This window comes from Jaculus jaculus, chromosome 19, assembly GCF_020740685.1.
Source record: "Jaculus jaculus isolate mJacJac1 chromosome 19, mJacJac1.mat.Y.cur, whole genome shotgun sequence".
Classification (NCBI taxonomy): domain Eukaryota; kingdom Metazoa; phylum Chordata; class Mammalia; order Rodentia; family Dipodidae; genus Jaculus; species Jaculus jaculus.
Window position 1 is genome coordinate 16441660 of NC_059120.1, and position 14195 is coordinate 16455854.

The window sequence follows — 14195 nt, forward strand, 5'->3', positions numbered from 1 at the left end:
TCCTGTTAACAAATGGGGGGAGGGGCAAGTGCTTGTTGGAGGAGAGTGAAACATCTGTGTTAAGCAAGAGATGTACTCAACTTCATTGGCACCCAGGGGTCTGATTTGACCTCTGGCGTGCCAAGTTTATGGTAAAAGGAGGGCTTTTAAATTGGGTTTGTTTTATTTTGATCCTCCGTCTGGGTATTTCTCTCATACCTCCCAGGCAGTAGCTCTCATGGGTAAGCTTATATTTTTGTTAATAAAAAAAAAAAAATGCAATCGGTGCTAATCTGGACTTCTATCGTGGTTGTTCAAGCTTTCCAAGGTTAATAACCACTCCCAAAGACAAGCTCATCAAGAGTTCAGACAACGTGGTTTTGTGGTCAAGGCAGGCAGTCATACTCAGAAATGTCTGCTTCCCATTCCCCGGCCCGCTGCGGGATAACTATGTGACATTTATAAGTTAATTGTTTCTTTCAGCCTTGATTTCTTTAGCTGTAAAAGCTCACTCTTTATTTACTTCTTTAACATGGGCCCTGGGAATGACAATGATTTATGATGTGAACTAGTTAAGATATTGGGCTTTTGATCCCACTGACCAAGTACCCTCATGACTCTGTAGCTCTATAACTTCGTAGAAGTTACCCACTAGAACTCATGCTTATGTCCATAAATGTACATATAGTAGTTACTGGGAAGATAGTGACTGATGCATGACACTCAATAAATGTACATATTTTACAAATAAAAGTAAAAACGATAAGCTAAATATTCTTAGGACTACACAAAAATAATTGACTAAATTATCGTCATATAATTATGATTGAGAAATAATAATAGCAACATTTATATACAACTTTTTATGAGCTCTACACTGCAGTGAATTTTAATGCTACATCCCAAGCACCATACTTTACCTTTCATTTCAAAGTATATGACTTTTTCATATAGTGGCATAATGTGGTACAGACGTTTGAAACACCTCCAATTTCCATCCACCACCTCCCCCTCTGCCTCCTGCCTTGTGCTCTAATGAAAAGGGGAGGTTAAGGGCAATCTGTTTGAGGTGAAAGCTGACAAGCCGGGCCCAGGCCAGGTGATGGGGCAGGGCTCCGAGAGCAGAAAGAGAGTGACGAGGAACTTAGGAAACACACAGAAGGCATCTGATCTTTCACATTAAAATACACAGGGGGGAAAACGCAGGGCTGAAAATAGCAGAAGAAATATTTTCGAGCTGTTTCCAAGGGCTTCCTCTCACCCCTGGAATAAGAACTTGATCTTCTACCTGGATGGATGTGGTGAGTACCGTAAACACAATAGCTCTATTGTTATGAATCGTTCTTATTTTTAAAGGATATTTCTTTTGGAATCACAAAGAGACAGAGTAGACCGGGGTTCCTGCAGAATCACACACATCTAGGGGCATTAAAGGGGACAAAGCCTTCATTATCCATTATTCCCTAATAACATCCACCCAGGAGTGCTGCTGCTTAATTATGATTTTTCAAATATTTGGGCAATAAAGGAATCAAAATACACTACTGTTGAACACACATTGATATACAGGCAAGCAATATAGTCGTTTCTTATCTATTAATGAGGTTGAGTTCTGTTCCTTTAAAAGGATCACAAACCAATTATTGGGTATATTTTTGACTTTTAAATGTTTTTGAATATATGAATTCATCAGGATTTAGGGATTAGGTAACTGCCGTCTACACAAAAAAATCCGCAAAATTTTCATTACTTTTTTATTAGTTGGCAGCAAGTACTCTAACTGAACTTTTATGTAGTTATAAACATAAAGGACACTGGCACAATGATAATTCTAAATTTCCTCTTTGCAGCTGTGGCTGACCCCCCTCTATTTGGTACAGTCTACATTGTGTGTGTGTGTGTGTGTGTGTGTGTGTGTGTGTGTGTGTGTCCTAGCAGAAGAAAGTTGGCTCACTCCTGTATTGCCTTCAAGCAGTTTCTTGGGAAGTTCTTGAATTAAATCCACATGGAAACCCAGTTCTCCTCTCCACCTTTCCCTGAAGGTGGTTATAAAATGTCAGCAGAAAGAAAAGCTATTTATTTTACTTAGGGTTGGAGTCTGTTAGTAAATGAGTTTCTGGTGGATATGTACCAACCACATCTTTCAATCAGTTTCTTTACATTGCTAACTATATATATTAAGTTGTGCCATAAATATTAATTTAAAATGTAGAAGTTCAGATTTTGCCTAAATCCCCAGGAATAAACAGAGAGGCAATCTACTTAACATGTTCTAGATTCAAATTCTAGCTCAACTAGCAAAGTGGTGTTAACACTTTGTGCCTTCCCCAATGGGCATACTGTGGGCAAAGATGAGGGCCTGGCTTCAATGGGACACACTGGAGGTCTTCGTGCCCAGTGTGGTATCCCACTTGGACCTTTCTTCTCTAGAGACCCACAAGGGAAGGGCTTGGCTACTGGGCCAAGTTTGAAGCCTCTGGAGTTGGGCAATTTCCAAATATAATGGAACAAAGATGTGACTTGGTGGCAGGGAGAATGGCCCAAGATGGTGCGGTCTCTCTGGGTTTGCCATTAGAGGTTATCTGTAATGAAACCAAGCTATGTTTCTGGGGTCCTGTGAGCAAGAATGCCTCCCTGGGTGCTCATCACTGCCATCCTCCTGTGTGCAGCTCTAAGCTTTAAACAATATCATACAACATATCCCAGGCTGACATGTATCCATGGGTGGTTAGATGCAGCATAAAGACAAAGGCTTCTGTTGCATTTTCTTTCTCGTATGACTTTCTTTAATTCTGGCAATAGCTTATCGTTTAACAATTCAAGCTGCAAAAAGAACAACAGAAATTGCAGACCAGATGGCAAAATCACCTTATTCTTTCTTTTTTTTCCTTATAAACCTAGACCTGTCAGTCGTTCCTATATAAAGCGCTAGATGTCTACCAAATTGGTGTGTGTGTGTGTGTGTGTGTGTATGTAATGAATGCATACATTACCTCATTAGAGAGACAGGATACCTTTGGAAACTGTATTTATATCTTGCTTAAATTTCAAAATTGTGATTTTTTTGAATCTAAAACATAATATTCAATAGTATGCCATATCTTCTATTGTGAAAACACACTGGGTTTTTATTATGAAGTCTTGTGATCTTCTATATATGGGCATTAACATCTGCCTTATTCATCACATCTACATCTATAACTTTCGACAATACACTGAAAAATAGCGATTGTATCAGTGTGAAGTTCTGTGTGAGGTGATCATAGGCTCTAGTACGGATTCTTCTGTTTCCCAGGAATGTGAAGCACGTATCTTGGGAACTACTGAGTTTCTTGAAGGAACTACTAGAAGGTATCTGCTCTGGCTTTGCATGTAGAATGTTAACCGAACGGCTCTTCCTATGTCATCTGGGCCTTCCCTGATAGCATCATTCCCTGGTCCCCCAGTGCTTAAAGTACAGCCTGCTTGAATGATAAAATACAGCCTCGAGATAGCCAAGTGTGATGGACAAGGATACTTTTCTGTCACGTGGCCAAATATCATCTCTGTATCTGCAGCTTGCAGGTTGTGGTGTTTCTTACACTGATAATATGTCTCTGCCCCAGAAAAAAAATCAGCAAATGAGAAATAGGGTTGAAATTTTTGAAGGTAGAAAACAGGTTATGCATGGTGGCAAAGTTCTCCTTGTTTTCCTTCTGTGCACGTGACTCTGGGCTTATGTTTGAACTGTACATTTGATCCAAACAGAAAAATCTAGAGCATGTAGTTGAGGTTTTGAGGAAGGCAGTGCATAAATGAGGGGGCTCGGAAGTCACATTTGACTTTAAATAAATATTCCAGTTTGTACCAGTTACATGAACTTGAGCAGATAACACAAACTCTCTTTGAAGTGATTTTATCACCCTTAAAGGAGTAATGATATTTAGATCTACATATTAGTCACTATTAAATAATACAATTATGAAAAGGATTAGCATAATTGATGGTAACACCCCTTCAATTTGTTAGCACACTTGTAAGTATCTTGTGACAGGTACAAGAAAGAGATTCGGGGGAATACCACCTTATTAGTTTAGATCTTTGGATGAGGGGCACTTCTCCTTTAAGTCATTTGGCTCAGTGCAAATCAGATCTATGTGCTGATGTGTGCTACTTAGGACAAGCACACAAACAGAATTATGCCGAGGGCTCTGATTGGTCTAGAAATGACTGTCACTGGAGAGGGAAGAGACACTGGAAAGAACATAAGAAGAAATAAAAGAACACCTACAAGAAAATGAACTGAGGGTGTGTGACCCAGCAAAGACTATTAGTGAACAACTGAAGAACTCGGCTGCTGGGCAATAAGTTCAAACTCCTCTAGCAGGGTGTGAAGTTGGCAAGGTGACCAAGCCTGAGCCTGAAACTGAAGCAATGTATATGAAGACTCTAGTGTCTATTTGGAAATTTGTATTTAGTCATTTGTGTGCGTGTGTGTGCGCGCAGGTGCACCACGATATCTTGGCATTGTAGGTGAATGCCTTTCTGCCTTCATGCGTGGCTGAGCAATTGAACCCAGGCCAACAAGCTTTGCAAGCAAGTACCTTTAAAAACTGAACCATCTCTGCAGGCCCTTTAGCATCTGTGTAGTCATTGGGAGTGGGGCCAGAGAGAGCTTGCCTCATGTTTAGGCCTCTGAGTTTTACAGAGTTCTGACATTGCCACTTAATAAAATTGATGCTACTACTAAGTCTTATAATAATGATAATTGCTACTTATTGGGTTTTATTTATGTGCCAGGGTTGCTGACATCATCGGATGTTCATGACACCTCTGGAAAGTGGGTGATATTATTGCTAGGACTATGTCTTAATAAGATCACGTACAAGTCAATGCAGAGGATAAATAGTATGTCTTAGATTCACTCTTAATTCTGATTCCTGAGCAGGGTGCGTATGGATGGCTTCCTATTACACAATTCCTACTGCTAAGTTTTCATTCACAATATTGGGGAAATAGAGCATCCTGGAAGCTGTTTCATGTAGAGGCCCAAGTTCCTAATCGCTGTTTGGCAACTTCTTCCTTTAAATCAGCAAGTAGTCTTAATGCCTTTCATGTCCTCAGTCAGCAGAGGCTGCCTTCACACCTCACTTCTGTGTACATGTCACAAAAATGGCAGTTCATATCAGTAAACATGTTTCAAAGGTAGGCAACAGCTAAACAAATCAAGATTACCACTAAAGATCTCAGTTAAAGTAAATTCATGCCAATCAAGTATCTTTAAATAACATTTAAACTCTGCTAGTGGGATCAGTCATTTCAAAAGTGTGGATACCCATAGTAATTTCAAAGGAGAAAGTAAGATCCTTGCCAGACCTTAACATTGAAGACCAACATCACCAAACTAATAGAATATAACACCTTCATCCAAACAGCTCAGATCTGTAAGCACTTCTGTCAGTAACTCAGCCCGTTGTCCATCCAGGTTGCTGAAAACCTGCTTAGAAATAAAACTACCTTTACACAAACTCTGTACATTGGATGGCATGTTGCATATGGAAACCAATTTTGGTTTCCGGAAGCCTGGCTAAAGTTTGGAAGTGTTTAAGAAAAAAAAAAATCAACACATTTAATACATGGTCAAAACTAACAGCTGGGGCTAGAGAGATGTCTTCGAAGTTAAGGCGCTTGCCTGAGAAGCCTAAGGACCCAGCTTTGACTCCCCAGAACTCACATAAGCCAGATTTACGAGGTCACACATGTGCATGAGGTGGCACTTGTGTCTGGAGTTCGATGTAGTGGCTAGAGGCCCTGGCTTGCCAATTCTCTCATTCTCTCTCTCACTCTCACTTTCTCACTCATAAACCACTCCCCACAAAAAACAAAACAAAACAAAAATTCTAACAGCTGGAGAGAAAGAGGTCACCGTGACAGATGTACTGTCTAGAAATTTGAACAAAACAGAAAGATTGCTATGTCCCTATGAGACAGAAAGAATCTAGAACTGGAGAATCAAGCTCTTGGCAGGCCAGCCATATCCACGTATCACTGTTACAATGAGTATTATTGTTGGAGATTTGACACAATTACTTGCAAAATCAACAACTCGGACAATAACCACTTTTCGGGTGCTGCGCCTGGCGTTTTCCTGAGCGACGTCTCCACTCTCCTCCGTCCTGCCCCGCACCTGCTTTCTTCCTGCTGTTCCTGCTTTGATTCCCATGCGTACTCCGTACACACACATGCCATCTGCCTCTCACCCTCCACAGTATTCCTTTTCTCTACAAATTCTTGAGAGGATCATTTTCCCATTAGAGCTGAACACTGGGACGTTGAGAGCCGTTTTTATTCCAAGATTCCATAAACAGCCCGAGAGATCGCTCAGATTGAATCAACCTCACACATAATTTTAGCAAATGGAGATGCATTAAATGGTTCCAACAGGTGTATGATTATAAAAAGAATGTCACTTTTCTGTGGGAATTAATACTGGGATAGAGGTTCTACCATTACTGCTGAGCAGCAAATGGTTCAAGTAGTATAATGATATAGAGACTCACAGAGCCAATTAATCCATTAGAGGAAAAAATCCATTTATTTTAAAAAAATTGAGAGAGTTTTAGTATAAAGAGGAACAGACTGTGGATAACAATTCTAAGTAAAAGTCATTTTAGCCAGTTATATACTCTTTTGTAGATAATTTATAGCCCTGATATGGAAAGCAAAGAAGGGTATCAAGGAGGCAAAAATTGCTATCTTTAAAATGTGCCTTTTGGGGAATTTCTAAAACTTTATGTCATTGACACTAATTATTTTGGCATCTTATTGGCAGTCGCAATGGGGCAGAAAGGGGTTGTATGAAAGCACAAAACAAGTTCTTGGCTTAATTTCTGCATCCCTACATTCTTCAGGGTTTTATTTATGGCTAAATTGAAACTGGATGTCAAATCTGGGCCCCTCCGAAGAAAATCTTAATAATTAACTGGCAAAACTGAACATGATCGCTTTTGACACACCTACACTGGTAATTATTGCTTTGAGGCCATTTACTAATGAAATTAATGTATTCATTGCCCTAACAAATTAGCATAACTCATACATAATGCCCCACATTTCAAGACCTCACTAGAAAAACAACACTTAGTACCATGGAATGAAATAGCAAGGGCATTACAGGGAGACAATCTTTGCTGAATTATTATATGCCAAAAAAAAAAAAATAAACAATAGCTAAGTGTTCGTTACAAAGCAAAGTGTAAACACAATAGGGGTATTAAAACCATTAATAGTGTAGTCAAGGATGTACAATTGATGATTATCTTTTCACATCAAGTAAGCAGATATAACAGTCGCAGTAACCATGGAATCTAATTAACTGGCTACTTTTAGAGCCACAAAGTATGAAAAGAACGCCTCTTCTTCCCACCACAATGACAGAGAATGTTGTTCAGCTGTTACTGCTTCCCCACATTTCTTGTTAAATGAAATCAATGGTACACTCATGAAATTGTGCAGCCTTTCTTCCAGCTGAAACACAGGCATGTAGACAACTACAGTATCTATCTGTTAAGCTTAAGGGAGGAAATGAGAAAACTATCACATCTCAGGTTAAGGCATTCATGTAAGGAGGTCATTTGAATTTAATTCTCTGTGAGCTTTTCATGGAAATTACAGAGTAATTTTAAGTCCAGTTGGGAAGTAAGGAAACACATCAAAATAAAAAAAAAGTGACCCCAAATTCCATTTCTTTTGACCAGTTGTAACCAAAAGACATCTTTCCAAACATTCAAGTATAGTACAATGTGGTGAAGGAGATTTAAAGACCATTGCCCTAGACCCCCTTTAAGAGAACTGGGTCTTAAAATAATCACCCGTGGGTCTACGGTGGCATCCAACAAAGGCATTCAAAACACACACACACACACACACACACACACACACACACACACACACACTGCCTCTTTTACTGGATAGCTGAGGTTCAAATTGTACTTATGCTTGATGGAACGGTGGCTATTCTAAAAAGAACTGCAAGCATTCATGTGTTCACAAATGTTGGCCTGTATTTGCTACCTAGAAATGTTGTTTCATGGATATTCAGGGCAAAAAAATTGAAAGAACTCACAAGATTAATTATAATCATATGGTTAGATCTTTCACCATTGAAAGTAAACTGATCACATAGACCGCGTTGTTAACTGGTAAATAATATTTTGTGTATAAGCAAATTGTCACAAAAAATCGCAATTGGTTTAGTCAGTGGGGATCTTTAGCTTTTCTGACCTGAATTCTAGAACTCCTGTCAAAAAGCTGGTAAGGGAATGGATAAGTACCAAGAAGAGAATTGCTGGTATTCTCTTCCTTGTGCGTGTATATATATGTGACATACACACATACATATATGTATATGTATGTATGTATATATATATATATATATATGTGTGTATATATATATATATATATATATATATACTAATATCTCCCAAAATTCAAAGTAGGTACATATTTAATTTTGTTAAAGTACTTTAGAAAAATATTTTCCAATAATGTTAAGTCTTAAATGCCATAAATTCTGAAATGCATGCAATAGCTTCTGCTGTAATGGCTGCATTTCATAGAAACCCAGACAATGTGACTTCCGGGTCTCCTCTCTAATGAGGAGAAAATATTTTCCTTTGTCAAATACTCACAAAGAATCCATTTAATAGAAAAAGAGTTGTGGAAAGGGAAAGTTCTATTTAGTCATCTGGTATCTATATCTATCACAAATCAAACTTTCAATTAAATTGACTGAAATCTCTCTCTTACCTCCCCCCAACACACATGCTTATATTGATTTACCATTGTAGACACCAAGCCCCCATGTTGTTAATAAATAGATTCTTGGGAAAATCAAATCAAACAGAAGTAGAATGAAGGTTCAAGTGATAAAAGTGTATGTTAGATCACTACATGATGGCCATTGAGTATGGGTTGGTTTCTATATAATTTGTGCATACAAGGTCTTGTGCTTATATTATTGACACAGCTCTCTGGAGACATAGCTAATAGATAAGTGCAGAGTATCTATTATATCTTCCTCCCTTTCTCCCTTTCTTTTTCTCTCCTGTGAAGCCATTTCCAAAACCTTGAACCAATCATTGTCTATTTTACAAAAGTGGTCCTTTTTGTTACTGACGGGCATGAAGCCTATAACCTATTGCCTCTGTCAATGACTCCTTCCCTCCCTTATTTGCAGTTTATACTGGTGATCTGGAGATGGTGAAAGACTGGCTGAGTGACGGCCATCTCTACTCCTGCATTCTTCCTGTTCCCTTTCTGAGGGAAAGGCATTAAGGAGACCACATGACAAATACCAACAGGTATATTCAACTAGGTAACTAATATCATACAATGTAAAACAACTCTGATGACTGAGTTTAATGTATGAATAGTATTAACTGATAATATAATAACAAACAAGGAAGACTTGATAAAAGATATGAAAACACAAGTGTAACAGATGTGTATTTCATGTAGACTTACACCATGTAAAAGGCTGGCTAAAGTTCAGTTCTAAGACAATTTCAATACTTTAAGAGTATTTTGGGCTTAACAAGTTAAGAAATATGTAGCTTTAATACTAGTAATGGAACAAATAAAACTATTAATTAAAAAGCAACAATGGTAATAGTTACTGGAGTATTGAGCTACACGTACTAGGCAGTGTGTTAACCATGTTACAGATATTATCACATGTAATCTGCAATAAAATTCTCTAAGGTAGGTCTTATTATTTTTCTCATTTTTAAACTTCTAAGATTGGAGAAGTTGAAATGATTTTAATAGAAATAATAATAAATATAATTTTAAAAATATTAGTATTTATTGTTCATATGTCTTCAGCATAATAAGCCCTGTGCTACATATTTACATTATTCATTCATTCATTCAATTTTTTATCATGATAGTGATCAAATCCAGAATTCTGCACATGCTAAGCAAATTCTCTACTACTGAGTGAGACTTATAGCCCTCACATATACTTTATAAAATCCCAACAAACTTCATTTCCATATGCCAATTGTACTGAGAAGAAAGTTAAAGAACAGAGAACCAAGAGTTTTTAGGTTACAGAAAGGGCACAGTATTAAGTGATATAGAGACAGGTTAACAAAAGTACCTTATATGTGAAAGGATGGATGGAAGAAAAAAGAAACAAAGAAGAAAAATATAAAGGAAAAGAAAGAAAGAGGAAGGAAAGAGAAGGCTGGGGTTCTATATCCCAGTAGCAAAGCTCTTGCCCAGCCTGCATAAGGCCCGATTTATATGGAGAGGAAGGGTAGATTGAAGACTGGAGTATGCTTTTACCTCAGGAACGTACCAATGCTCCTCTTAATCCTTGCTGCTACTTCTTAAGCACTGACTACATGCCAGTCACGACTAATGAGACTTTTCTTAACTCACAAAATTCTTAATTCCTATAACCTACATTTTATGGATTAGTAAATTGAAGCATGACGAGTTTAAGTAATGAACCAGTGCATTCAGCAGTTCCATGCCAGCTATAGGCTTCGAACTCTAGTCCAGATGTATTGCTGGGTTCCACATTCCTGGGCATTGCCCCATTTTGCAGGTGAGGTATGGAGCCTGGCAGGAGAACATACCATCTTCCTTCTTCTAATTGGTCATGGTTACCTGCAACCCAGTTGGAGTTAGCTAGAGGAAGAGGGTGATTTGTATGTTTGTTTGTTTAAAAACAGTACAAATTGTTCTGAGAGAGAAAAATGATTTGAAATGGAAACACACAAGATGATCTGGAGTTGAATTTTAGTGGCTAGAGGCCCTGGGGAGCCCATTCTCCTCTCCCCGCTCTCTGCCACTATTAAATAAATGGATAAATAGTATTTTAGGAATGTCTTAAAAAAAATAAAGAATGACAGCCCAGGTTGACACAATCAGCCTATCAGGTGGGTGTGAGAGGTCTTTTCTCTAGCACTTTATATACTGATAAGGGGATGAGATGGGGGGCGAAGCCTTATTCTTGTCCTAGTACAAAGCCAGACACCACAGCTGTTGCACCTCAATGCATACCTATGACGGCGGTGCCCCTGTGGGGCTGGGGCCAGAGCTGTTGTCTAAGATGCAGACTTCTAACACCCAGCTCCAGAGTCGATGGGCTGAGGAATGGGTCTCCACCTTCAACTCTGTATCTGAATGTTTGTGTTGGAGGAAGGTTAACTCAGAAGTCACCGCCAGGGAGAAGCTACAGGCTTTTCACTCTTCTATCAAATCACTGGAAAGATGGATGTTGGGAATGTTTTCTGAGCCTCTTGACCTGAGGGCCAGGTATATACGGCTGGGGTGAGCTCTGGAGCTCTGGAGACCTCCCCTTCCTAGGTTCTTGTCATTTTTTTAAACATTTTTTTTTAAGACAGAGTTTTCTGTAGCCCAGGCTGGACTCAGACTCCCTGTGTAGCTGAGGGTAACTTTGAACTTTGGATCCTCTTGCCTCTCCCTCTAGAGTGCTAGGATGTGAGGCATGTGTCACCACACCTGCTTTATGCAATGCTAAGGATCAAAACCGGGGCTTCAAGAATTACTAAGCAAGTGCTTCAACTGAGCTGTATCCCCAGCTCCTCCTTCCTGGCTTCTTATAAAGTAGCCATGGCTGGAAACCTGGCTCTCCAGGGACTGCAGGGTCATGCCAGAGCTTCATGGAGAGGCTCCAGCAGGAAGAACCCAAGGACTGAGGAAAGATTCAGATTGGTTAAACTTATGGGAAATATTATTAAGAAGCAATCAATCTTCCCCTGGTGACACTCTGGCAGACTACAGGGCGGTGGAGAATGAGCGCAGAGGGTTAGCAATAGGACAGCCAACGTGGGCAGCCTGCCTCCCCTTGCAAGTGGAGGGTGAAATGTCTGGAGAAAGAACTTTGGTTGACCCCAAAAAGCGACGCATGTAGCCTGGCCTAGGACACCCGTGAGAACGTTCTCTGTTATGTTTATAAACTTTACAAAGTTATGCTTACAGTTATATAACCCTATGTGGTGCCATGGTTAATGAAGTGCTGGGAGTTAGAAAAATAATGATGGTGTTGTTTCTCTGTGCGAGGCCTTACCATATAAGGGGTAGAGTCTGTGTTAATTTGTTGATGTGACCCAGGATGCAATCTCTCTGGCACCAGCCACAGGTCAAGTCCATCTCCTATTTCAGGAAACTCAAGACATCACATTAATATACAAGTATTGTGAAATCATTTCAAAGGAAGAATGCTAATGGGTAACTGAATTTGTGGCCTAAACCAAAGTAAAGCAACATCATGTGATTAAAAAATAGAAATAATTAATAATAAAAATAATAATAGAGTGTTGACTAAATAGTTTATCCTTATTTTTACTTTTTAAGGCTTCAATCTGTAATCCCAAATGTTACTTTCAAAAATGCCACCATGCCATCTCTCCCTTCCCTACCTGCTACCTCCTTGCCTAATTAGAAACCACTCATTATCCTTCAGGGGTTCCTAACTCTTATCTTTCTAATACAACAGCATCAATGAAAATAAAACAGATGGTGTGGTGGTGCATGCCTTTAATCCTAGCCCTCACACTTGGGGGCAGAGGTAAAAGGATTGCCATGAGGTGGAGGCCATCCTGAGACTACATAGTGAATTCCAGGTCAACCTGGACTAATGTGAGACCCTATATCAAAAAACAAAAACAAATAAACAAAAACCTTGAGTGTTTTTCCTCTGTATACCTGTGTCCTTCTATGTGACTGAACAACACACCGTGGCTAACTGCTGCTGGGCACATAGAAGGTGCTCAATAGCATTGTCAGAGTTGGTTGACGAGATGTAATTATGAATGTAACCATTCACTATAAGAAATCACTTATTGTCCTGAGTGGAACTGGGATGGACAAATCAATATTTAAGCACCTAAGTGCTGTGTTAAACTGAATGAATTGTGTCTATAAATATAAAAATATGTCCTAGGAGGTCACGAAAGTACTTGGGTGGTCAGAGAAGTACTAGGATCAGTATAACTATTTGGGGAATTATAAATATTTCAAAGTTATTTGGATAAATAAAACATTATACAAAGTGGTAAATGGATGTAGCCATATCCTTACATCAAAAATATCTATTTTATAAGCACACTGGAAGGAAAACAATGGGATTGAGATATTCAACTATAGTCAAGACAACAATATGTTCTTTTCTTTAGCTTTCTAGGAGGACAAAGTTCTTACCAAAAGCATTTGTTGGGGTACTTAAAATATTGAAACAATAATATTTAAAATATTCATAGTATTTATTAACATTTTTAAAGATTGTATTTTAAGAATTTTGATCTTTTTCTCCCGTTTCTACCTATATGCTTGCTTTAGCTCTAGACAAATTCCTCAAAATAGAAAATGTGAATCAACCTTTTTTTTTCCTTAAAAAACAGTGATACATATGAGACTGGCTACAAGATGAATACAAGTCATAAAAAGAAAGTAAAGCGACCAAATATCAAGTGGAACAAGATAAGAATTATGATGTTATTTCACCTTTTATCATCTTAGATATGAAAATTTTAAAATCCTCCAATTTTCCTTTGAAAGAAAAATAAGCATATAAAATGTCAACAAGGCTTCTCTTAAATTTTTAACAGACTCATAAAAAAGTAAACTGCAAAAAAAAACTTGAGAAACATTTTGCATATGATTACCATAAAGTAGTTTCACTTCCGGAAAACTCAGAATAGTACTGCACATGTTCTGAACAGCACCGCACAGGGAGAGTGCCAACGGAGAGAAGTGCGCTGCTTCTCTCAAAATACGGTTTCATATCATTTTAATTGAGTATCTTCTTGGATTTCTCCAGCACTTACATTTTATGAACTCCACCAATACAACCTGGATGAGCTCAGCGGCATTTTCCATAGCACTTCATGTCCAGTTTCTTGGGAGGGTATATGCACAGGTCTTGTTAGCCTCTCTGGTGTTTTGGGACAGTGCACAGCCCATTGTTTCCTGTGTGAATGTGGAGCAGCGCTCACACTGGGGGGGGAGGGGGGGACAAACAACACAGGCACAAAGGCAGAGTCAATTCATCAAGAGGGAAACAAATCCAGGCTCAGTCGCTTGTTAGAAGCTGGGGGCATGACAAGATTTAAAAAAAAAAAAAATTTTTTGTTATTTTTGTTTATTTATTTGAGAGAGACAGAGAGGGACAGGAAGAGGCAGAGAGAGAGAGGGAGAGAGAA

At 38.8% G+C, this 14195-nt stretch overlaps 1 long non-coding RNA gene across 1 annotated transcript; it reads left to right on the forward strand.

The window, feature by feature from the left end:
- Nucleotides 1-1125: 1125 nt before the first annotated feature.
- On the forward strand, nt 1126-13528 carry LOC123456035. Its single transcript, XR_006634288.1, has 3 exons — nt 1126-1280; nt 9197-9320; nt 13395-13528. It is a non-coding gene; the product is annotated as an uncharacterized LOC123456035 (long non-coding RNA).
- The last annotated feature ends 667 nt before the right edge of the window (nt 13529-14195 follow it).